At 48.6% G+C, this 25994-nt stretch overlaps 1 long non-coding RNA gene across 1 annotated transcript; it reads right to left on the bottom strand.

Annotated features, from left to right (window-relative positions):
• Positions 1-18076: 18076 nt before the first annotated feature.
• On the bottom strand, positions 18077-25020 carry LOC135278341 (uncharacterized). Its single transcript, XR_010345860.1, has 2 exons — positions 24166-25020; positions 18077-21672 (listed from the first exon to the last, which is right to left on the bottom strand). It is a non-coding gene; the product is annotated as an uncharacterized LOC135278341 (long non-coding RNA).
• Between the last annotated feature and the right edge of the window lie 974 nt (positions 25021-25994).

The following is a 25994-nucleotide window of genomic DNA, read 5'->3' as shown; positions in this document are numbered from 1 at the left end:
AACTATGCCGCATGCCTTCGCATGGGTGGTTCCACAGCCAAGCCACAATTTCTTGCCCATGGCCACGCATGTCAACCTCTTCTCACATAGGGACTCAGTATACCAGAGCGGCCAGCTGCTCACAGATCAAATCAATAAGATCCAGACAAAAGGCAACAACGACTGGCTCACTGGACTGTTGAAAGACTGGGGCATGAAAGGCTGGCTTTCATCTTTACGTCCAACAATATGAAGTCTAATAAGTCTAAGTGCCGTGTTCTGCATTTTGGCCACAAAAATCCCCTACAGCGTTACAGGCTGGGGACGGTGTGGCTGGATAGTGTTCAGGCAGAAAGGGACCTGGGGGTGCTGGTTGACAGCCGATTGGATATGAGCCAGCAATGTGCCTTGGTGGCCAAGAAGGCCAATGGCATCCTGGCCTGCATTAGGACTTGTGTGAGCAGCAGGAGCAGGGAGGTCATTCTCCCCCTGTACTCGGCACTGGTGAGGCCACATCTTGAGTACTGTGTCCAGTTCTGGGCCCCTCAATTTAGGAAGGATATTGAGATACTTGAGCGTGTCCAGAGGAGAGCAACGAGGCTGGTGAGGGGCTTGGAAAACAAGCCCTACGAGGAACATTTGAGGGAGCTGGGGTTGTTTAGCCTGGAGAAGAGGAGGCTTAGAGGTGACCTTATTGCTCTCTACAACTTCCTGAAGGGAGGTTGTAGACAGGTGGGGGTCGGTCTCTTCCACCGGGCAGCAACTGACAGAACAAGGGGACACAGTCTCAAGCTACGTCAGGGAAGGTATAGGTTAGATATTAGGAAAAAAATTTTCACTGAAAGAATAATAAAGCACTGGAACTGTCTTCCCAGGGAGGTGGTGGAATCACCATCACTGGATGTGTTTAAAAAAAGACTGGACATGCCACTTGGTGCTATAGTCTAGTTGAGATGTTAGGGCATAGGTTGGACTTGATGATCTTAGGGGTCTCTTCCAAACTCATGATTCTGTGATTCTGTGATTTAGTCAAGACTGTTTTGTGGGCTTTGTTTCTTGTATTCATTGTCTTGGTTATTCTATCCAGTTTTGCTCAACGCTTGCAAAAGTCCATGGCAGAAGCCTTCATTCTTGAAAACAAAAAGGGGGCACTTGTGGAGGCCCAGGGGCCTCTCATTGCAACTGTAATACCTTAGGGCAAAGGGGACCAAGGTGAAACAGAGAAACCCCTCTGAATGCAAGGCTCTCACCCATGGCCACTTGCAGCCTCTTGCAATCCGCAGGTTTTGTTGCTATCACCCACTTCAACTGCCATTTTTTCCTTAGATCTACTCTCCAGACAATGTTCTCCTCTCTCTTCTCCCCTGCTGGTCCTGGCTTCACCCCTTCTCCCCCCCGAATGAAACCCTCAGACCCCAGCCTCATTTTCTCTCTGGCCCTGGACCCTCTTCATGGCAATGCACAGCGTTTGGAGTTCCACACAAAGACCCATCTCTGGCCTCATTCATCAGCACTTGAAGCAAGTGTGCTCCGGCCTCTGGGAGTGCAGCTCGCTCACACGGGCTCACTGTGGACACGCCGCAATCACACAGTCATTGAGTGCACCAGAGAACCTGGCCTCTAATAAAAGGCATGAATGCCACAAATCACCCAACCCAATGCCTTGCATGTCTCTACTTTTTCCTTCTCCTCTCATCTCTCATGTCACTTTCCCCATTGCCTCGCTCTGCCAGCTTGGCTTCTCTCTCTCCTGGCTGCAGCTTCAGCCACATGTGTGACACTGCAGGAACAGCCTGACCCACAGGGAAGTGGGAGAGGACTCTTTGTCAGCAACTGAAGTCACAGAACAAGGGGGAATGGGATGAAACTGCAAGAGCTGGAATCCATTCCATGATGGCAAGAAGTTCTTTCCTGTCAGGGTGCTTGTCCCTGACACAGGGACCAGCGCAGAGAGGCTGTGCATACCCCATGCCCACCAACATCCAAGGCCAGCTTGGACAGGGGCCGCAGCAACCTGCTGTGCTGGGAGGCTGCTCAGCTTGGAACCAGATGATCCTTAGGGTCCCTTCCAGGCCAAACCATTCAAGGATTTCATCATTCCACCATGCCCATCTCCCAGTGTGGAGCGGCCCTGAAACTTCTGTGACATCACAGCTCCCACAGCGTTCCAGGTGGAACGTCCAGCACCTGGAAACCACCACAGCAGACACTCTGCCTGCTGCCAGCGCTCAGTTGGCGCTCGCTCTGCGCTCTGCCCGTCAGCACTCAGCTGTTGCTGCTGCTGCCTGGCCTTTTCCTGCTGCCTGCTCTGGAGCACCAACCCCAGCAGGATGAGCACTGCTGCGCCAGTGGAGGTACTGTGCCATTCCAGGGAGGAGGCAGCCTGCTTGAGCAGGCTGCAGCCATGTGGGAATGGATGGTGTGGGACAGGAACCCCACTGTGAGATTGTGCTGTCTCTTGCAGACTAACAGAGACACTGTGGTGGCGATGGAAGTGGACATGGTGCTGAATGAGGAAGAGATGATGGAGGTGGACGTGGAAGACCAGGTTGAGGAGATGGAAGTTGATGAGGAGGATGACATCGAGGCGATGGAAGTGGATGAGAAGGATGAGGAGGAGCCCATGGTCCTTGGATGAAGATGGAGCCCCACAAGTAAGACAGGCAGATGCTCCCCATGCCCTGCCCACAGACACAGTGGCTGCCCTGGCGCCAGGCTGGGGCTGGGCTGGATGGCCCCGCTCAGGGACATGCTGCCCGCAGGGGGCCTGGATTGTGCTGCCACAAGCACCAGCCCTGGCCTGCCCTGCACTTGCCTGGGGCCACACCAGCCCTGCCAGCCCTGTCCCAGCTCCTGGGGCCCAGCTGGGCCCAGTGCTGGCAGCTGACTCCAGCTTTGCTTCTTTCTTCCTTCCAGGACTGATGCAGATGATGGCTGTAGATATTACGGCGGTGTAGATATGTTTGAAAAGTTAGGATATTTTTGTAAATATGTTCTTAGGTTAGTAGTTCTTTGTAAATATGTTTTGAAGATTGTTACTCCATAGGATCCCATGGAAATATGTGCAGTAGATTGTTGTTGTTGTTGTTATGAGGATTGTTGTAATGAAATGTGTTCTGTAAATCCTCGTGTTTGCCGATGTTCAGCAAATAAATAATGATTCTTTATAAAACTTCACTTCTCTTTCTCGTTCCTTTGGGCACTGTCAGAAGCCCGGACCTCCCCCTGACCATCCTAAATGATTCCAGCCCCAGCCAGGGGGCTTTAAATCCCTGGCAGGGGGTTCAGAGACCCTGGCATGTAGCCAAAGACCCCTGGGCCTTTGAATTTAACCCATAAAGCATGTTACCACCTTTATGTCAAGAATTAAAAGTCACAACAATTTAGATAGTCTAGTAATAGTAATCACAAAGTGAACGGAAAACATTTAGAGCACTGTAGACAGAGGTTTTGAACCTTGTACGAAAGAGTTTGATATTATCTACATAGATAGAAAAATTTGGGTGTACCCAGTCCTTCCTCTTTCTTCTCGCTAGCATCCATATGAAAGACGATATTACCATTCACATATTGGTTTCAAGTAGAAAGTCACTATCTAACTTAAGTAATAGCTATTAAAACATTCTTGTAAACATAGTATAGTCAGGTTTTAATATAAAAGATAACACCAACCCAAGAGGCAAAAAGAGTACCTTAAGCTGACCTGCTGAACAAACCTCAGCAGGCCAGCAAAAAAATGTTTTAGACAAAATATAAAAATCAACCTTAAGAGAGTGAAGCACATACTTCTCAACTCTTCCTTCGACAGCTAAGTTAGAGAAAAAGAGACTTCTAACGTACCTCGAAATCCCCTCAACCAAAGAAAACCCAAGAGGCACAGGCAGCGTTTGCACAGTTGGGATTTCCACTTGTTCCGGGATCCCGGGGCTGGAGCTCCCTGGGGCTGCTGCCACGGCCACCCCACGGCTGGGGGTCCCTGTGCACAGGGGGTCCCACTGACACCACTGCTGCCGCTGGCCACTGCTGCTGCTCCTGGGCTGGGGCACAGCCGCGTCCCCAAGAGCTGAGCTCTCACCAGCACAGAGGGGGCTCTCACTGCACTGGCCCCTGCAGCCATGCCACCAAAGCAAGGCAGGAAACTTTCAGCCACCCTTCCTGCTGCAGCCACAGCCACTCCTGGCTCCAGAGCCGCCATCAGCCCACAGGGATGCAAAATCCACCTGCCCGCTCTCACGGCCTTGACAGCCTTGGCAACTGTGGCACCTGCATCTGGGCTGCTGCAGGGGCTGATGTTTAAGGCTTGCAGCCTCCAAAGGCTCCGGGCTCTGCTTCCCACCCTGCTCTGCACTGCCCTGGGCCCGCATTGCTCAAGAGACAAAAGCCAAGCCAGGGCATCCTCACCCTGCCCAAATTGCTGAATTGACTGCAGTCCTTAGGACCTTCTCCACTTTCAAAGAACCTCTTCCTTTGATCACTGATTCGGCACATGTCTATGACCTAGTGCAGCGGGCCGAAAATTCCATTTTCAAAGACATTTCTAACCCCAACTAGAGCATTTGCTTTCCCCTTTCATTTCTCTTCTGTCCCACAGACAACACCCACACTATATCATGCACACAAGGTCTCATACCACCCTTCCTGCATTTATAGTAGGCAATGCTAGAGCAGATGCCTCAGCAATGCTTCTCCAAACCTCCCTACGGAATCTTTCTGACCAGGCTAGGATCCGCCACCACTTCTACCATCAAAACATTCCTGCACCGCTCAGCATCTTTAAAATTACCCAAGATCAGGCAAGATTCATGGCAGCCACCTGCCCAAATTGTCAGCAACGTGCCTTTGCTTCTGTCAGAGCTGCACTCAATCCAAGAGGACTAAAGACTCTCCAGATCGGGCAATCACACATCACACACCAAGCCCCTTTTGGGAGACTAAAATACATCCCCGTCTCAATCCACACCGACAACGCTGCGATTTCTGCCCCTGCCCATGCTGCTGAAAAATCAAAAGATGCTATAAAACGTTACTTTTTAGCCTTTTCCACCTCCCCTGTTCCACAGGAAATTAAAACTGATCATGGTCCTGCTTATACCTCCCACTGATTCCAACCATTTTCTGACCAGTGGGCTACAAAACATGTCACAGCCATACCACACTCTGCCACAGGACAGTCCATCGTCCAGAGGGCCCACTCTTCCATCCAAAGGACCCTTGATCAACAGAGACAGGGAGTCCACATATTATCTCCCATTGAGAGCCTGGCCAAGGCCCTTGATGTGCTCAACTTTTTCAACAACTCCCCCAGTCATCAGGCATTTTATATTTAATTGGCAGCCCAATAAAAAGAAAAGCCACCTGTGTTGATCAAAGACCCTGAATCCAAAGAAATTATGGGCCCTTTCCCATTCATTACTTGGGAGGGAGGATATGCTTGTGTCTCTACAGCAGCAGGCCCAAGACGCATCCCAGCAAAAAACATAAAACTCTTCTGCCAATGGCCAGGCAAACACCACAGCCACCATCAGAAAAACAGAACAAAAGCCTAAGAGAGACAGCAGCAGCCTGCAAAAGAAGAAGAAGGACAGAAGAAGATCTCCTAAGCAGTGTGGACCACACACACCAACACCAAGAGAGCTCAGACACCACTAACTGCGATATCCCGCTTAACAATTGGAAAAACTGTATTCTAGCCTTGATATTTGATTCTTCTAATAAGCTGACTTCAAACCCTTGCCTTACAGAAGAGAAAGTTTAGTGGGACTAGAATTTCAGTTTCACATTGCAATCTCCCTATCTCTTTACTTTCAGGCCACCCAAGCCTCCACCCACTAGTAAATTAGCTAAAGTCAAAGGATGCTGTCCTTTCTTGCCACTGCAGCAGGAAGCTGGATGCTCCTAACTATGCCGCATGCCTTCGCATGGGTGGTTCCACAGCCAAGCCACAATTTCTTGCCCATGGCCACGCATGTCAACCTCTTCTCACATAGGGACTCAGTATACCAGAGCGGCCAGCTGCTCACAGATCAAATCAATAAGATCCAGACAAAAGGCAACAACGACTGGCTCACTGGACTGTTGAAAGACTGGGGCATGAAAGGCTGGCTTTCATCTTTACGTCCAACAATATGAAGTCTAATAAGTCTAAGTGCCGTGTTCTGCATTTTGGCCACAAAAATCCCCTACAGCGTTACAGGCTGGGGACGGTGTGGCTGGATAGTGTTCAGGCAGAAAGGGACCTGGGGGTGCTGGTTGACAGCCGATTGGATATGAGCCAGCAATGTGCCTTGGTGGCCAAGAAGGCCAACGGCATCCTGGCCTGCATTAGGACTTGTGTGAGCAGCAGGAGCAGGGAGGTCATTCTCCCCCTGTACTCGGCACTGGTGAGGCCACATCTTGAGTACTGTGTCCAGTTCTGGGCCCCTCAATTTAGGAAGGATATTGAGATACTTGAGCGTGTCCAGAGGAGAGCAACGAGGCTGGTGAGGGGCTTGGAAAACAAGCCCTACGAGGAACATTTGAGGGAGCTGGGGTTGTTTAGCCTGGAGAAGAGGAGGCTTAGAGGTGACCTTATTGCTCTCTACAACTTCCTGAAGGGAGGTTGTAGACAGGTGGGGGTCGGTCTCTTCCACCGGGCAGCAACTGACAGAACAAGGGGACACAGTCTCAAGCTACGTCAGGGAAGGTATAGGTTAGATATTAGGAAAAAAATTTTCACTGAAAGAATAATAAAGCACTGGAACTGTCTTCCCAGGGAGGTGGTGGAATCACCATCACTGGATGTGTTTAAAAAAAGACTGGACATGCCACTTGGTGCTATAGTCTAGTTGAGATGTTAGGGCATAGGTTGGACTTGATGATCTTAGGGGTCTCTTCCAAACTCATGATTCTGTGATTCTGTGATTTAGTCAAGACTGTTTTGTGGGCTTTGTTTCTTGTATTCATTGTCTTGGTTATTCTATCCAGTTTTGCTCAACGCTTGCAAAAGTCCATGGCAGAAGCCTTCATTCTTGAAAACAAAAAGGGGGCACTTGTGGAGGCCCAGGGGCCTCTCATTGCAACTGTAATACCTTAGGGCAAAGGGGACCAAGGTGAAACAGAGAAACCCCTCTGAATGCAAGGCTCTCACCCATGGCCACTTGCAGCCTCTTGCAATCCGCAGGTTTTGTTGCTATCACCCACTTCAACTGCCATTTTTTCCTTAGATCTACTCTCCAGACAATGTTCTCCTCTCTCTTCTCCCCTGCTGGTCCTGGCTTCACCCCTTCTCCCCCCCGAATGAAACCCTCAGACCCCAGCCTCATTTTCTCTCTGGCCCTGGACCCTCTTCATGGCAATGCACAGCGTTTGGAGTTCCACACAAAGACCCATCTCTGGCCTCATTCATCAGCACTTGAAGCAAGTGTGCTCCGGCCTCTGGGAGTGCAGCTCGCTCACACGGGCTCACTGTGGACACGCCGCAATCACACAGTCATTGAGTGCACCAGAGAACCTGGCCTCTAATAAAAGGCATGAATGCCACAAATCACCCAACCCAATGCCTTGCATGTCTCTACTTTTTCCTTCTCCTCTCATCTCTCATGTCACTTTCCCCATTGCCTCGCTCTGCCAGCTTGGCTTCTCTCTCTCCTGGCTGCAGCTTCAGCCACATGTGTGACACTGCAGGAACAGCCTGACCCACAGGGAAGTGGGAGAGGACTCTTTGTCAGCAACTGAAGTCACAGAACAAGGGGGAATGGGATGAAACTGCAAGAGCTGGAATCCATTCCATGATGGCAAGAAGTTCTTTCCTGTCAGGGTGCTTGTCCCTGACACAGGGACCAGCGCAGAGAGGCTGTGCATACCCCATGCCCACCAACATCCAAGGCCAGCTTGGACAGGGGCCGCAGCAACCTGCTGTGCTGGGAGGCTGCTCAGCTTGGAACCAGATGATCCTTAGGGTCCCTTCCAGGCCAAACCATTCAAGGATTTCATCATTCCACCATGCCCATCTCCCAGTGTGGAGCGGCCCTGAAACTTCTGTGACATCACAGCTCCCACAGCGTTCCAGGTGGAACGTCCAGCACCTGGAAACCACCACAGCAGACACTCTGCCTGCTGCCAGCGCTCAGTTGGCGCTCGCTCTGCGCTCTGCCCGTCAGCACTCAGCTGTTGCTGCTGCTGCCTGGGCTTTTCCTGCTGCCTGCTCTGGAGCACCAACCCCAGCAGGATGAGCACTGCTGCGCCAGTGGAGGTACTGTGCCATTCCAGGGAGGAGGCAGCCTGCTTGAGCAGGCTGCAGCCATGTGGGAATGGATGGTGTGGGACAGGAACCCCACTGTGAGATTGTGCTGTCTCTTGCAGACTAACAGAGACACTGTGGTGGCGATGGAAGTGGACATGGTGCTGAATGAGGAAGAGATGATGGAGGTGGACGTGGAAGACCAGGTTGAGGAGATGGAAGTTGATGAGGAGGATGACATCGAGGCGATGGAAGTGGATGAGAAGGATGAGGAGGAGCCCATGGTCCTTGGATGAAGATGGAGCCCCACAAGTAAGACAGGCAGATGCTCCCCATGCCCTGCCCACAGACACAGTGGCTGCCCTGGCGCCAGGCTGGGGCTGGGCTGGATGGCCCCGCTCAGGGACACGCTGCCCGCAGGGGGCCTGGATTGTGCTGCCACAAGCACCAGCCCTGGCCTGCCCTGCACTTGCCTGGGGCCACACCAGCCCTGCCAGCCCTGTCCCAGCTCCTGGGGCCCAGCTGGGCCCAGTGCTGGCAGCTGACTCCAGCTTTGCTTCTTTCTTCCTTCCAGGACTGATGCAGATGATGGCTGTAGATATTACGGCGGTGTAGATATGTTTGAAAAGTTAGGATATTTTTGTAAATATGTTCTTAGTTTAGTAGTTCTTTGTAAATATGTTTTGAAGATTGTTACTCCATAGGATCCCATGGAAATATGTGCAGTAGATTGTTGTTGTTGTTGTTATGAGGATTGTTGTAATGAAATGTGTTCTGTAAATCCTCGTGTTTGCCGATGTTCAGCAAATAAATAATGATTCTTTATAAAACTTCACTTCTCTTTCTCATTCCTTTGGGCACTGTCAGAAGCCCGGACCTCCCCCTGACCATCCTAAATGATTCCAGCCCCAGCCAGGGGGCTTTAAATCCCTGGCAGGGGGTTCAGAGACCCTGGCATGTAGCCAAAGACCCCTGGGCCTTTGAATTTAACCCATAAAGCATGTTACCACCTTTATGTCAAGAATTAAAAGTCACAACAATTTAGATAGTCTAGTAATAGTAATCACAAAGTGAACGGAAAACATTTAGAGCACTGTAGACAGAGGTTTTGAACCTTGTACGAAAGAGTTTGATATTATCTACATAGATAGAAAAATTTGGGTGTACCCAGTCCTTCCTCTTTCTTCTCGCTAGCATCCATATGAAAGACGATATTACCATTCACATATTGGTTTCAAGTAGAAAGTCACTATCTAACTTAAGTAATAGCTATTAAAACATTCTTGTAAACATAGTATAGTCAGGTTTTAATATAAAAGATAACACCAACCCAAGAGGCAAAAAGAGTACCTTAAGCTGACCTGCTGAACAAACCTCAGCAGGCCAGCAAAAAAATGTTTTAGACAAAATATAAAAATCAACCTTAAGAGAGTGAAGCACATACTTCTCAACTCTTCCTTCGACAGCTAAGTTAGAGAAAAAGAGACTTCTAACGTACCTCGAAATCCCCTCAACCAAAGAAAACCCAAGAGGCACAGGCAGCGTTTGCACAGTTGGGATTTCCACTTGTTCCGGGATCCCGGGGCTGGAGCTCCCTGGGGCTGCTGCCACGGCCACCCCACGGCTGGGGGTCCCTGTGCACAGGGGGTCCCACTGACACCACTGCTGCCGCTGGCCACTGCTGCTGCTCCTGGGCTGGGGCACAGCCGCGTCCCCAAGAGCTGAGCTCTCACCAGCACAGAGGGGGCTCTCACTGCACTGGCCCCTGCAGCCATGCCACCAAAGCAAGGCAGGAAACTTTCAGCCACCCTTCCTGCTGCAGCCACAGCCACTCCTGGCTCCAGAGCCGCCATCAGCCCACAGGGATGCAAAATCCACCTGCCCGCTCTCACGGCCTTGACAGCCTTGGCAACTGTGGCACCTGCATCTGGGCTGCTGCAGGGGCTGATGTTTAAGGCTTGCAGCCTCCAAAGGCTCCGGGCTCTGCTTCCCACCCTGCTCTGCACTGCCCTGGGCCCGCATTGCTCAAGAGACAAAAGCCAAGCCAGGGCATCCTCACCCTGCCCAAATTGCTGAATTGACTGCAGTCCTTAGGACCTTCTCCACTTTCAAAGAACCTCTTCCTTTGATCACTGATTCGGCACATGTCTATGACCTAGTGCAGCGGGCCGAAAATTCCATTTTCAAAGACATTTCTAACCCCAACTAGAGCATTTGCTTTCCCCTTTCATTTCTCTTCTGTCCCACAGACAACACCCACACTATATCATGCACACAAGGTCTCATACCACCCTTCCTGCATTTATAGTAGGCAATGCTAGAGCAGATGCCTCAGCAATGCTTCTCCAAACCTCCCTACGGAATCTTTCTGACCAGGCTAGGATCCGCCACCACTTCTACCATCAAAACATTCCTGCACCGCTCAGCATCTTTAAAATTACCCAAGATCAGGCAAGATTCATGGCAGCCACCTGCCCAAATTGTCAGCAACGTGCCTTTGCTTCTGTCAGAGCTGCACTCAATCCAAGAGGACTAAAGACTCTCCAGATCGGGCAATCACACATCACACACCAAGCCCCTTTTGGGAGACTAAAATACATCCCCGTCTCAATCCACACCGACAACGCTGCGATTTCTGCCCCTGCCCATGCTGCTGAAAAATCAAAAGATGCTATAAAACGTTACTTTTTAGCCTTTTCCACCTCCCCTGTTCCACAGGAAATTAAAACTGATCATGGTCCTGCTTATACCTCCCACTGATTCCAACCATTTTCTGACCAGTGGGCTACAAAACATGTCACAGCCATACCACACTCTGCCACAGGACAGTCCATCGTCCAGAGGGCCCACTCTTCCATCCAAAGGACCCTTGATCAACAGAGACAGGGAGTCCACATATTATCTCCCATTGAGAGCCTGGCCAAGGCCCTTGATGTGCTCAACTTTTTCAACAACTCCCCCAGTCATCAGGCATTTTATATTTAATTGGCAGCCCAATAAAAAGAAAAGCCACCTGTGTTGATCAAAGACCCTGAATCCAAAGAAATTATGGGCCCTTTCCCATTCATTACTTGGGAGGGAGGATATGCTTGTGTCTCTACAGCAGCAGGCCCAAGACGCATCCCAGCAAAAAACATAAAACTCTTCTGCCAATGGCCAGGCAAACACCACAGCCACCATCAGAAAAACAGAACAAAAGCCTAAGAGAGACAGCAGCAGCCTGCAAAAGAAGAAGAAGGACAGAAGAAGATCTCCTAAGCAGTGTGGACCACACACACCAACACCAAGAGAGCTCAGACACCACTAACTGCGATATCCCGCTTAACAATTGGAAAAACTGTATTCTAGCCTTGATATTTGATTCTTCTAATAAGCTGACTTCAAACCCTTGCCTTACAGAAGAGAAAGTTTAGTGGGACCAGAATTTCAGTTTCACATTGCAATCTCCCTATCTCTTTACTTTCAGGCCACCCAAGCCTCCACCCACTAGTAAATTAGCTAAAGTCAAAGGATGCTGTCCTTTCTTGCCACTGCAGCAGGAAGCTGGATGCTCCTAACTATGCCGCATGCCTTCGCATGGGTGGTTCCACAGCCAAGCCACAATTTCTTGCCCATGGCCACGCATGTCAACCTCTTCTCACATAGGGACTCAGTATACCAGAGCGGCCAGCTGCTCACAGATCAAATCAATAAGATCCAGACAAAAGGCAACAACGACTGGCTCACTGGACTGTTGAAAGACTGGGGCATGAAAGGCTGGCTTTCATCTTTACGTCCAACAATATGAAGTCTAATAAGTCTAAGTGCCGTGTTCTGCATTTTGGCCACAAAAATCCCCTACAGCGTTACAGGCTGGGGACGGTGTGGCTGGATAGTGTTCAGGCAGAAAGGGACCTGGGGGTGCTGGTTGACAGCCGATTGGATATGAGCCAGCAATGTGCCTTGGTGGCCAAGAAGGCCAACGGCATCCTGGCCTGCATTAGGACTTGTGTGAGCAGCAGGAGCAGGGAGGTCATTCTCCCCCTGTACTCGGCACTGGTGAGGCCACATCTTGAGTACTGTGTCCAGTTCTGGGCCCCTCAATTTAGGAAGGATATTGAGATACTTGAGCGTGTCCAGAGGAGAGCAACGAGGCTGGTGAGGGGCTTGGAAAACAAGCCCTACGAGGAACATTTGAGGGAGCTGGGGTTGTTTAGCCTGGAGAAGAGGAGGCTTAGAGGTGACCTTATTGCTCTCTACAACTTCCTGAAGGGAGGTTGTAGACAGGTGGGGGTCGGTCTCTTCCACCGGGCAGCAACTGACAGAACAAGGGGACACAGTCTCAAGCTACGTCAGGGAAGGTATAGGTTAGATATTAGGAAAAAAATTTTCACTGAAAGAATAATAAAGCACTGGAACTGTCTTCCCAGGGAGGTGGTGGAATCACCATCACTGGATGTGTTTAAAAAAAGACTGGACATGCCACTTGGTGCTATAGTCTAGTTGAGATGTTAGGGCATAGGTTGGACTTGATGATCTTAGGGGTCTCTTCCAAACTCATGATTCTGTGATTCTGTGATTTAGTCAAGACTGTTTTGTGGGCTTTGTTTCTTGTATTCATTGTCTTGGTTATTCTATCCAGTTTTGCTCAACGCTTGCAAAAGTCCATGGCAGAAGCCTTCATTCTTGAAAACAAAAAGGGGGCACTTGTGGAGGCCCAGGGGCCTCTCATTGCAACTGTAATACCTTAGGGCAAAGGGGACCAAGGTGAAACAGAGAAACCCCTCTGAATGCAAGGCTCTCACCCATGGCCACTTGCAGCCTCTTGCAATCCGCAGGTTTTGTTGCTATCACCCACTTCAACTGCCATTTTTTCCTTAGATCTACTCTCCAGACAATGTTCTCCTCTCTCTTCTCCCCTGCTGGTCCTGGCTTCACCCCTTCTCCCCCCCGAATGAAACCCTCAGACCCCAGCCTCATTTTCTCTCTGGCCCTGGACCCTCTTCATGGCAATGCACAGCGTTTGGAGTTCCACACAAAGACCCATCTCTGGCCTCATTCATCAGCACTTGAAGCAAGTGTGCTCCGGCCTCTGGGAGTGCAGCTCGCTCACACGGGCTCACTGTGGACACGCCGCAATCACACAGTCATTGAGTGCACCAGAGAACCTGGCCTCTAATAAAAGGCATGAATGCCACAGCCCACCCAACCCAATGCCTTGCATGTCTCTACTTTTTCCTTCTCCTCTCATCTCTCATGTCACTTTCCCCATTTCCTCTCTCTGCCAGCTTGGCTTCTCTCTCTCCTGGCTGCAGCTTCAGCCACATGTGTGACACTGCAGGAACAGCCTGACCCACAGGGAAGTGGGAGAGGACTCTTTGTCAGCAACTGAAGTCACAGAACAAGGGGGAATGGGATGAAACTGCAAGAGCTGGAATCCATTCCATGATGGCAAGAAGTTCTTTCCTGTCAGGGTGCTTGTCCCTGACACAGGGACCAGCGCAGAGAGGCTGTGCATACCCCATGCCCACCAACATCCAAGGCCAGCTTGGACAGGGGCCGCAGCAACCTGCTGTGCTGGGAGGCTGCTCAGCTTGGAACCAGATGATCCTTAGGGTCCCTTCCAGGCCAAACCATTCAAGGATTTCATCATTCCACCATGCCCATCTCCCAGTGTGGAGCGGCCCTGAAACTTCTGTGACATCACAGCTCCCACAGCGTTCCAGGTGGAACGTCCAGCACCTGGAAACCACCACAGCAGACACTCTGCCTGCTGCCAGCGCTCAGTTGGCGCTCGCTCTGCGCTCTGCCCGTCAGCACTCAGCTGTTGCTGCTGCTGCCTGGCCTTTTCCTGCTGCCTGCTCTGGAGCACCAACCCCAGCAGGATGAGCACTGCTGCGCCAGTGGAGGTACTGTGCCATTCCAGGGAGGAGGCAGCCTGCTTGAGCAGGCTGCAGCCATGTGGGAATGGATGGTGTGGGACAGGAACCCCACTGTGAGATTGTGCTGTCTCTTGCAGACTAACAGAGACACTGTGGTGGCGATGGAAGTGGACATGGTGCTGAATGAGGAAGAGATGATGGAGGTGGACGTGGAAGACCAGGTTGAGGAGATGGAAGTTGATGAGGAGGATGACATCGAGGCGATGGAAGTGGATGAGAAGGATGAGGAGGAGCCCATGGTCCTTGGATGAAGATGGAGCCCCACAAGTAAGACAGGCAGATGCTCCCCATGCCCTGCCCACAGACACAGTGGCTGCCCTGGCGCCAGGCTGGGGCTGGGCTGGATGGCCCCGCTCAGGGACACGCTGCCCGCAGGGGGCCTGGATTGTGCTGCCACAAGCACCAGCCCTGGCCTGCCCTGCACTTGCCTGGGGCCACACCAGCCCTGCCAGCCCTGTCCCAGCTCCTGGGGCCCAGCTGGGCCCAGTGCTGGCAGCTGACTCCAGCTTTGCTTCTTTCTTCCTTCCAGGACTGATGCAGATGATGGCTGTAGATATTACGGCGGTGTAGATATGTTTGAAAAGTTAGGATATTTTTGTAAATATGTTCTTAGTTTAGTAGTTCTTTGTAAATATGTTTTGAAGATTGTTACTCCATAGGATCCCATGGAAATATGTGCAGTAGATTGTTGTTGTTGTTGTTATGAGGATTGTTGTAATGAAATGTGTTCTGTAAATCCTCGTGTTTGCCGATGTTCAGCAAATAAATAATGATTCTTTATAAAACTTCACTTCTCTTTCTCATTCCTTTGGGCACTGTCAGAAGCCCGGACCTCCCCCTGACCATCCTAAATGATTCCAGCCCCAGCCAGGGGGCTTTAAATCCCTGGCAGGGGGTTCAGAGACCCTGGCATGTAGCCAAAGACCCCTGGGCCTTTGAATTTAACCCATAAAGCATGTTACCACCTTTATGTCAAGAATTAAAAGTCACAACAATTTAGATAGTCTAGTAATAGTAATCACAAAGTGAACGGAAAACATTTAGAGCACTGTAGACAGAGGTTTTGAACCTTGTACGAAAGAGTTTGGTATTATCTACATAGATAGAAAAATTTGGGTGTACCCAGTCCTTCCTCTTTCTTCTCGCTAGCATCCATATGAAAGACGATATTACCATTCACATATTGGTTTCAAGTAGAAAGTCACTATCTAACTTAAGTAATAGCTATTAAAACATTCTTGTAAACATAGTATAGTCAGGTTTTAATATAAAAGATAACACCAACCCAAGAGGCAAAAAGAGTACCTTAAGCTGACCTGCTGAACAAACCTCAGCAGGCCAGCAAAAAAATGTTTTAGACAAAATATAAAAATCAACCTTAAGAGAGTGAAGCACATACTTCTCAACTCTTCCTTCGACAGCTAAGTTAGAGAAAAAGAGACTTCTAACGTACCTCGAAATCCCCTCAACCAAAGAAAACCCAAGAGGCACAGGCAGCGTTTGCACAGTTGGGATTTCCACTTGTTCCGGGATCCCGGGGCTGGAGCTCCCTGGGGCTGCTGCCACGGCCACCCCACGGCTGGGGGTCCCTGTGCACAGGGGGTCCCACTGACACCACTGCTGCCGCTGGCCACTGCTGCTGCTCCTGGGCTGGGGCACAGCCGCGTCCCCAAGAGCTGAGCTCTCACCAGCACAGAGGGGGCTCTCACTGCACTGGCCCCTGCAGCCATGCCACCAAAGCAAGGCAGGAAACTTTCAGCCACCCTTCCTGCTGCAGCCACAGCCACTCCTGGCTCCAGAGCCGCCATCAGCCCACAGGGATGCAAAATCCACCTGCCCGCTCTCACGGCCTTGACAGCCTTGGCAACTGTGGCACCTGCATCTGGGCTGCTGCAGGGGCTGATGTTTAAGGCTTGCAGCCTCCAAAGGCTCCGGGCTCTGCTTCCCACCCTGCTCTGCACTGCCCTGGGCCCGCATTGCTCAAGAGACAAAAGCCAAGCCAGGGCATCCTCACCCTGCCCAAATTGCTGAATTGACTGCAGTCCTTAGGACCTTCTCCACTTTCAAAGAACCTCTTCCTTTGATCACTGATTCGGCACATGTCTATGACCTAGTGCAGCGGGCCGAAAATTCCATTTTCAAAGACATTTCTAACCCCAACTAGAGCATTTGCTTTCCCCTTTCATTTCTCTTCTGTCCCACAGACAACACCCACACTATATCATGCACACAAGGTCTCATACCACCCTTCCTGCATTTATAGTAGGCAATGCTAGAGCAGATGCCTCAGCAATGCTTCTCCAAACCTCCCTACGGAATCTTTCTGACCAGGCTAGGATCCGCCACCACTTCTACCATCAAAACATTCCTGCACCGCTCAGCATCTTTAAAATTACCCAAGATCAGGCAAGATTCATGGCAGCCACCTGCCCAAATTGTCAGCAACGTGCCTTTGCTTCTGTCAGAGCTGCACTCAATCCAAGAGGACTAAAGACTCTCCAGATCGGGCAATCACACATCACACACCAAGCCCCTTTTGGGAGACTAAAATACATCCCCGTCTCAATCCACACCGACAACGCTGCGATTTCTGCCCCTGCCCATGCTGCTGAAAAATCAAAAGATGCTATAAAACGTTACTTTTTAGCCTTTTCCACCTCCCCTGTTCCACAGGAAATTAAAACTGATCATGGTCCTGCTTATACCTCCCACTGATTCCAACCATTTTCTGACCAGTGGGCTACAAAACATGTCACAGCCATACCACACTCTGCCACAGGACAGTCCATCGTCCAGAGGGCCCACTCTTCCATCCAAAGGATCCTTGATCAACAGAGACAGGGAGTCCACATATTATCTCCCATTGAGAGCCTGGCCAAGGCCCTTGATGTGCTCAACTTTTTCAACAACTCCCCCAGTCATCAGGCATTTTATATTTAATTGGCAGCCCAATAAAAAGAAAAGCCACCTGTGTTGATCAAAGACCCTGAATCCAAAGAAATTATGGGCCCTTTCCCATTCATTACTTGGGAGGGAGGATATGCTTGTGTCTCTACAGCAGCAGGCCCAAGACGCATCCCAGCAAAAAACATAAAACTCTTCTGCCAATGGCCAGGCAAACACCACAGCCACCATCAGAAAAACAGAACAAAAGCCTAAGAGAGACAGCAGCAGCCTGCAAAAGAAGAAGAAGGACAGAAGAAGATCTCCTAAGCAGTGTGGACCACACACACCAACACCAAGAGAGCTCAGACACCACTAACTGCGATATCCCGCTTAACAATTGGAAAAACTGTATTCTAGCCTTGATATTTGATTCTTCTAATAAGCTGACTTCAAACCCTTGCCTTACAGAAGAGAAAGTTTAGTGGGACAGAATTTCAGTTTCACATTGCAATCTCCCTATCTCTTTACTTTCAGGCCACCCAAGCCTCCACCCACTAGTAAATTAGCTAAAGTCAAAGGATGCTGTCCTTTCTTGCCACTGCAGCAGGAAGCTGGATGCTCCTAACTATGCCGCATGCCTTCGCATGGGTGGTTCCACAGCCAAGCCACAATTTCTTGCCCATGGCCACGCATGTCAACCTCTTCTCACATAGGGACTCAGTATACCAGAGCGGCCAGCTGCTCACAGATCAAATCAATAAGATCCAGACAAAAGGCAACAACGACTGGCTCACTGGACTGTTGAAAGACTGGGGCATGAAAGGCTGGCTTTCATCTTTACGTCCAACAATATGAAGTCTAATAAGTCTAAGTGCCGTGTTCTGCATTTTGGCCACAAAAATCCCCTACAGCGTTACAGGCTGGGGACGGTGTGGCTGGATAGTGTTCTATTAAGTTTTGTTTCGTCGGGCCAGGGTTTTATGAGCCTTTAAAAGAAAACTTAATACACACAAAGGATAGCTCAGCTATTACCTTTGGAGGCAAATAATGAGCAGGATGGCTTCTGCTGCAGTGTTGGAAACCAAACTGTTTAATAAACGGAAAAACAATAAACAGAAAATCCGATCCAGGTACAGAGGTCTGCTCCTGGTAAAACACCTTCACAAAAGCCTCGTCATTCTTTTGTCTTCTCTTTTTCTACCTGATGGCCCAGGCGGGATCTTTTGGCTCTCATCCAATTAGGTGACCCTAAGGTTTTAGTGAAGTCTCTGGGGTCCTATAAGGTGGCTTTTCACCTGATCGTTGGGAGAAACTTCTGGGCTTTCTTCCTTTTTTGGGGGACAAAGGCTAGTTTGTCCCTCTCTCATTGGGGGCATCCCCCTACACTCCTTCATCTCACCCTTTACTATACATTTAGAAAGAAAGAGGAGAAAGGAGTATAGATTAGAATGCCAATAATTTTTGCTGCCAATTCTCTATCTTAACTTTGGTGAAGTGTTTTTCCAGGTAGGCTTCAAATTTTTGGCTATATGTGTGACTTTTACATAGAGGTAGGTTTAACAACTTTTTTATCACAACAATAACTACAAAACTTTTTCAGTGCAAAACTTTCTTGCAAACAATTTTAACTAATGCAAACTTAGAAAACAGTCTTTGCTTCTATCTGTGGTTCAGTTGTTTGTGCATTCTTCTTCTGGTGCCGTCTGCTGCTCTCGGATCGGCTGCACTTGTGGCTTGACATTCTTTGCAGGGATCCATCGAAGACCTGTGTTTGTAGAAATGCATGCAAACCCCCGGCCCCATGTTACAAGAGGATGGGGTCCTGAAATCTGTCCTGTCTCTGGATCCTTGATGAAGACTGGTGGTCTTTCCTTGAGCTTTGCCTGACTGGTATTGCTGAAATGCCTGAAAATTGGTGGTACCTGCTCCATAAAGGAATTGTTTAAGAAGTTAAAAACATATACAGCTTTATTCAGCCTCTCTATTGTAGAAAGCACTTCTGTCCCCCCTTTCTGTCTTTCTAGTATCATTTTCAATGACCTGTGTGCTCTTTCTACAATAGACTGGCCTGTGGAAGAATGTGGAATACCTGTGGTATGTTTGATACCCCAAGTTTTGAAAAACTCTTGCAATTTATTAGAAATGTAGGCTGGTCCGTTGTCAGTTTTGACTTCTTGAGGAATACCTAGGGATGCAAATGCTTGTAAGAAATGTTTAATCACTTCTCTACTTTTTTCTCCTTGATGTGCAGAAGCAAAAATTGTTCCTGAGAAGGTATCTATTGATACATGTATATGTTTGAACCTTGCAAATGACTGATATTGAGTGATGTCTGTTTGCCATATCTGCAGGCTATTTAAGCCTCGAGGGTTAACTCCTGTTGCTATTGCTGGTATAGCTAATTTCTGGCAATCTGGACATGACTGAACAATTGCTTTTGCCTGATTCTGAGAGATGTTAAACATTCTTACTAAAGCAGGTGCATTTTGGTGATAGAAAGCATGGCTCATTCTTGCTTGTTCAATAACATTAGGAAGTGTGTGCTGGATTGGCATGGCTAACAAATCAGCCATGGCATTTCCCTCTGCTAAGAAACCTGGAAGAGAAGAATGTGAGCGAATGTGCATTACAAAGTAAGGTTCTTGTCGAATGGAAAGAAGTAAGATTAACTGTTTGAGCAAACTATATAACTGATCATTAGCAACTTCTTTTAGCAGAGATCCTTCTGCTCTTTCCACCACACCTGCAACGTAAATTGAATCTGTTACTAAATTAAAAGGAAATGTGAATTTTGAAAAGACCCGTACAACTGCTGCCAACTCTGTAATCTGTGCAGAACCATCTACTTCCTCAATATCTGATTCCCATTTTTTTGTCTCTGAATTTTGCCAAGCAATCACAGATTTTTTAGACTTCCTAGAACCGTCTGTAAAAAATGTGATTGCCTCAAGGGGTACATTACTTCTTAAAGGCTTATGAATTAATTTTAAAGATGAACTTAATAGCTCATGTTTGGGACAATTGACTGAAATTTTTCCTGCAAAATTTTCCAAAGCAAATTGCATAACTTCTGAATTTTGAATTAACCATTCTAAGTAGATGGTTGTGACAGGCAGAAAGATTTCTGCAAAATCTCTTCCTGCAAGGGAAAGCATTCGAGATCTAGCCTTGATAATCAATTGTGAAATAATTTCAGGGCAAGTTGTTATAGTTTTACCCAATTGACGCGATAGGAAAACCCACTCTAAGATTATCAGATGGTCCTTCTTCTCTAGATCCCACTGGAATATCAAACCATGAAGTTGTGGACTCTCCCCTAAAACTGCAAACAAAAAAGACAGGTTAGGATTATACCGATGAGCCTGACGTGACTGGATGGCTCTCATCACTTTCTCTAAAGCATTTTGAGCTTCTTTGTTGAATTCTCGCGGTGAGTTTAAGGCTGTGTCTCCTCTTAACAAATCTGCCAGAGGAGCTAAGTCCTGATTTGAAAGGCCTAGTAGTGGACGAAGCCAGTTCAGAGTGCCTACAAGCTGCTGCACTTCATTCAAGGTCTTTGGATTTGTCCTTAGCTGGAGTGGCTGCGGAGTTACCGTTTGTTCTGTGATCCTGTATCCTAAATATTTCCAGGGAGGAAGTGTCTGTATTTTTTCTTTTGCTACAGTGAGTCCTGCTTTCTCTACTGCTGAGATGACCTGATCTGTTGTCTCCTGCATTGATGCTTGGTCCTTTGCTGCTACTAAGATATCATCCATGTAATGTAATATGAGAGAATTTGGATATTGTGCACGAACTGAGGAAAGTATTTTTGCAACATACCACTGACATATACTCGGCGAGTTGCGCATTCCTTGTGGAAGAACGAGCCAATGATATCTTTTCAAAGGTGCTTGCTGATTTATGGATGGGATGGAAAATGCAAATCTTGGTGCATCGTCTGGGTGCAAGGGAATATTGAAAAAACAGTCTTTTAAATCAATAACAGTTAGCTTCCAATCTTTTGGAATCATAACAGGAGAGGGTAAACCTGGTTGTAAAGAACCCATTTCTTGAATTACTTCGTTAATTTTTCTGAGATCCTGTAACAACCTCCATTTCCCACTGTTTGGCTTTTTGATTACAAAAACTGGAGTGTTCCAGGGACTAGTAGTTGGAGTTAAATGACCTTTGGTTAATTGTTCCTGCACTAACTGCTCTAAAGCAGCAAGTTTCTCTTCAGGTAAGGGCCACTGGCTGACCCAAATGGGTGTGTTAGATGTCCATGTAAGTTTTAAAGTGTTATGTCCATCAACAGCTTTTGTTAAAATCCAGTTTCTAACCTGAGATGCCATTGTGATAAAATGTCCCGTCCCCAAAGAACTATATCAGCTCCTACAATGAATGGTCTTGTGGTGGCAACACGACCTTCAGGCCCCTCAAATGTGACTGCGTGCGAGCTCCGAAAGCTCTCACAGTGACCACCAATACCTGCCAGCTGATCCAGCGTAGGCACGACGGTCCAGTCCTGTGGCCATTTCGATCTCGATATCAGAGTGACGTCTGCTCCGGTATCTATCAGGCCAGTGAGGGTGATGGCTTGCCCGAGGTGCTTCAGGACACAGGTGAGCTGAGGCCGCCCGCGGCTGATGTGCCTGGTCCAAGCGATGATAGCTGTGTTGTTCTGTGACTCTGGTAGGAGGAAAGCTTGCGCTATGGTTAGTCCTTTGGGTAAAAAACATGGAGGGTCTAGACACAAAGCTAAGACTGTAATTTCTTGTGAACAGGTGACAGACAGCACAGTTGGAATGACATAAAACCCTTCTGCATGGGATCTGCTCACTCCCACTATTAAGAACTGACGTGGTTGTGGTTCAGGTCCCAGCTGTCCTGTAGACACTGTGTAAGCAACAGCATTGGTTAGCATCACTGGCTGGGCTGTAGACAGCTCCAGTCTGGTACCTGGGGACATTGTGGTCGGAAGTCCTGCAAGGATGTGTTGCAGTTCTGAACTTGGTGGCCTGTGGTGGTCTCTGGCCTCTGGTGCAGTGGTTTTTGTATCATTGCACGCCACTGCTCCGTGCTGGGCTGCACGTTTCCCGGCAGATGGCACGAAAAACCCTGTGCTGGGTAAAAGCTGTTAGTATTGTGACAGAAACCTCTGCATCCACTGTTTCTTGGCAATGGCCTTCTGCGGGTCCTAGGACATCCCCTTTTAAAATGACCTCTCTGACCACACGAATAGCACGAGTCCCTTGGAATTTGTTGGTTCTCAATTGCACCTTTGAATGCTATTAAGGCTTCTGCTAGGGTTTGTGTTTGCTTTTCTACTGCTTTTTCCTGCTGCTTTAGGGTGTTTTCTTGAGCTGTTGTGATGGCACTGGCCAATACTTCTGCCTGCATGGCTGCTGCATGCTCAGGGGTGCTCAGGCGGTTGCAAGCATCTACTAGCTGTGTCAGGGTGGGCTCAGGATCCTGTGGTAATGTACGTAATGCCTTTTTACAGGTTGGGTTTGCATTAGAAATTGCAAGCCGTTTTAATAACTCTTGTCTGGCTCGATCTATTGGAATCTGCTTTTCTAATGCCATTTTTAAACGGTCCAAAAACTTAATATAAGGCTCATCTATGCCCTGTTTTATTTCTGTGAAATCTAGTTCTGGCTTGTTGCCATCAGGGACCTGTAACAAAGCTGTTTTTGCTGCTTCTTTGACATCCTGCAATACTTGTCTACTAAGAGTTCGGGCTTGTATTTGAGGATCTGTATGAGCTCCTTCACCTGAGAGCTGATCTATAGTCAAATTTGCAGTAGCTGGAGTTCCTGCATAACCTCTTAAAAGGTCGTTTAACAAACGTTTCCATGCTAGTTCCCACAAAGAAAATTCTGTTGGAGATAGCAGGGATGTGCAAAGCTGTTTTAGATCATGTGGAGTGAATATGTTTGCTGTGAAGGTGGCCTGTAATAGGCTTCTGAAATAGGCAGAATCTCTACCATACAGACGAGAGGCTTTGCAAATTTCTTTTAACTCAGCAAAGTTAATTTGTTGCCATGTAGCCCTGGGTCCCGGACCTGCAGTGTATTTCACAGGAAAAACCTTCAATTTCGATGCAATTTCCCACTCTCCTTCCTGAACTGCATCCTTCCTTATCCTCTGCCAGGTATCTGTGACTCCCTGTGTGTTAAACTCTTCCTTAGATTGTTTGAAATTACATTGTGGAGCATAGGAATAGTTTGTTTTTTGTTCCGGCAAGTTATCGGACATGGGCGCCGCCATTTTGGATAGGGTCAGTTCCGGCGCATCACTTCCGGTTCCCACGCTCGGCAGAGAGGGGGTGTGCCGTCCCGGGCTGTGGGCGGGGAGCAGGGGCAGGGACACCGACCGGGCACCGCCTACAAAAGGGGCGCGTCCCTGCTCTGATGGACAGGAGCTCAGGGAGCAGCCACCCAGGGACTCCTGGGAGTCTGACGAGGATGGCGAGCCACGCCCACGAAGGACAGAGCTGGGCTCGGGGCTATAATGGCGATTGCCACGTGCTCTATTGTTCTCAGACTGGATTCTATCGGCTCGGCTTTTTCCAGTTTTACTGTCAAAATTCACCGATTTTGAACGCCAAAGCAAGGTTTTGAGAGGAGATAGAGAGGACTTTGCTCTGGTAGGGTTTTTGGAAGACGGGTTTTGCAGACAAGCCTGGCCAGGGCTGGTCTGCTCCCCCCTGTCTCGGGATGGGGTCGGTGAGGCAGGCGGGGGGGCAGCTGGCCTGGCTGCCTCCCGGCCTCTCCACCGGGGTTTCTCGGCTGGGATAAAGGAAGGTTTTTGGGTCCCCTCAGAACTTCGCTTTCTCCTGTCTTCTCTGTCCTGCCTGCATTCTGCTCTCTCCCTGGTCTTTGCTTGCTTTTCATTTTCCATTATTACAAATTTCAATACCGTCCTGAATATTGGACGCAGCTTTAAGTTGGACTTCTTGTTCTTTTCTGTGTTATATAATTTCAGTCCAACTGAATCCCAGAAGTCTGGATCGAGTTTCTGAGACATGTCTGAGTTTGGAAACTCTTGTAAGACCCATTTTACAAGCTTTTTCAGCTGTTTTTTGTCAAACTGAATATCTTGGATTTCCAACTTATAATTAAAATACGAAAAAAATTCCTGCTCAGCTACTGACAACCGATTCCCCATGGTGAAACTCACCGAGTCTTCTGGTCGTCCTTCTTGGTATAGACTTTTTCCCGGGTCCTGGGTGCAACAGTTTCAGCTTAGCCGATTCACAGTATCCTCTGAGGGTGTGTGCTGTATGCTCCCGTCCCGTCTGAATTATAGCCTCTTCTTCACCGGTATGAGGCTTCGATTTGGGATTCCCTCTAAACCCCAAATCTCTTCTTCTGAGTTTTCTTTTTTAACGCGACAAAAAACTCAGGTGCAGGCCTGCTTCTCCAAAAACGCAAATACCAAGGAAAATTGTCCTATTTTGATTGAGGTAATCAAAAATTCCTAGACCATCTTCCTCAATATGAGAAATTCTGTCCAGGTGCCACGTATTAAGTTTTGTTTCGTCGGGCCAGGGTTTTATGAGCCTTTAAAAGAAAACTTAATACACACAAAGGATAGCTCAGCTATTACCTTTGGAGGCAAATAATGAGCAGGATGGCTTCTGCTGCAGTGTTGGAAACCAAACTGTTTAATAAAAGGAAAAACAATAAACAGAAAATCCGATCCAGGTACAGAGGTCTGCTCCTGGTAAAACACCTTCACAAAAGCCTCGTCATTCTTTTGTCTTCTCTTTTTCTACCTGATGGCCCAGGCGGGATCTTTTGGCTCTCATCCAATTAGGTGACCCTAAGGTTTTAGTGAAGTCTCTGGGGTCCTATAAGGTGGCTTTTCACCTGATCGTTGGGAGAAACTTCTGGGCTTTCTTCCTTTTTTGGGGGACAAAGGCTAGTTTGTCCCTCTCTCATTGGGGGCATCCCCCTACACTCCTTCAGTGTTCAGGCAGAAAGGGACCTGGGGGTGCTGGTTGACAGCCGATTGGATATGAGCCAGCAATGTGCCTTGGTGGCCAAGAAGGCCAACGGCATCCTGGCCTGCATTAGGACTTGTGTGAGCAGCAGGAGCAGGGAGGTCATTCTCCCCCTGTACTCGGCACTGGTGAGGCCACATCTTGAGTACTGTGTCCAGTTCTGGGCCCCTCAATTTAGGAAGGATATTGAGATACTTGAGCGTGTCCAGAGGAGAGCAACGAGGCTGGTGAGGGGCTTGGAAAACAAGCCCTACGAGGAACATTTGAGGGAGCTGGGGTTGTTTAGCCTGGAGAAGAGGAGGCTTAGAGGTGACCTTATTGCTCTCTACAACTTCCTGAAGGGAGGTTGTAGACAGGTGGGGGTCGGTCTCTTCCACCGGGCAGCAACTGACAGAACAAGGGGACACAGTCTCAAGCTACGTCAGGGAAGGTATAGGTTAGATATTAGGAAAAAAATTTTCACTGAAAGAATAATAAAGCACTGGAACTGTCTTCCCAGGGAGGTGGTGGAATCACCATCACTGGATGTGTTTAAAAAAAGACTGGACATGCCACTTGGTGCTATAGTCTAGTTGAGATGTTAGGGCATAGGTTGGACTTGATGATCTTAGGGGTCTCTTCCAAACTCATGATTCTGTGATTCTGTGATTTAGTCAAGACTGTTTTGTGGGCTTTGTTTCTTGTATTCATTGTCTTGGTTATTCTATCCAGTTTTGCTCAACGCTTGCAAAAGTCCATGGCAGAAGCCTTCATTCTTGAAAACAAAAAGGGGGCACTTGTGGAGGCCCAGGGGCCTCTCATTGCAACTGTAATACCTTAGGGCAAAGGGGACCAAGGTGAAACAGAGAAACCCCTCTGAATGCAAGGCTCTCACCCATGGCCACTTGCAGCCTCTTGCAATCCGCAGGTTTTGTTGCTATCACCCACTTCAACTGCCATTTTTTCCTTAGATCTACTCTCCAGACAATGTTCTCCTCTCTCTTCTCCCCTGCTGGTCCTGGCT

This window comes from Passer domesticus, chromosome 11, assembly GCF_036417665.1.
Source record: "Passer domesticus isolate bPasDom1 chromosome 11, bPasDom1.hap1, whole genome shotgun sequence".
Classification (NCBI taxonomy): Eukaryota; Metazoa; Chordata; class Aves; order Passeriformes; family Passeridae; genus Passer; species Passer domesticus.
This window is presented reverse-complemented; position numbering and strand designations above follow the sequence as displayed.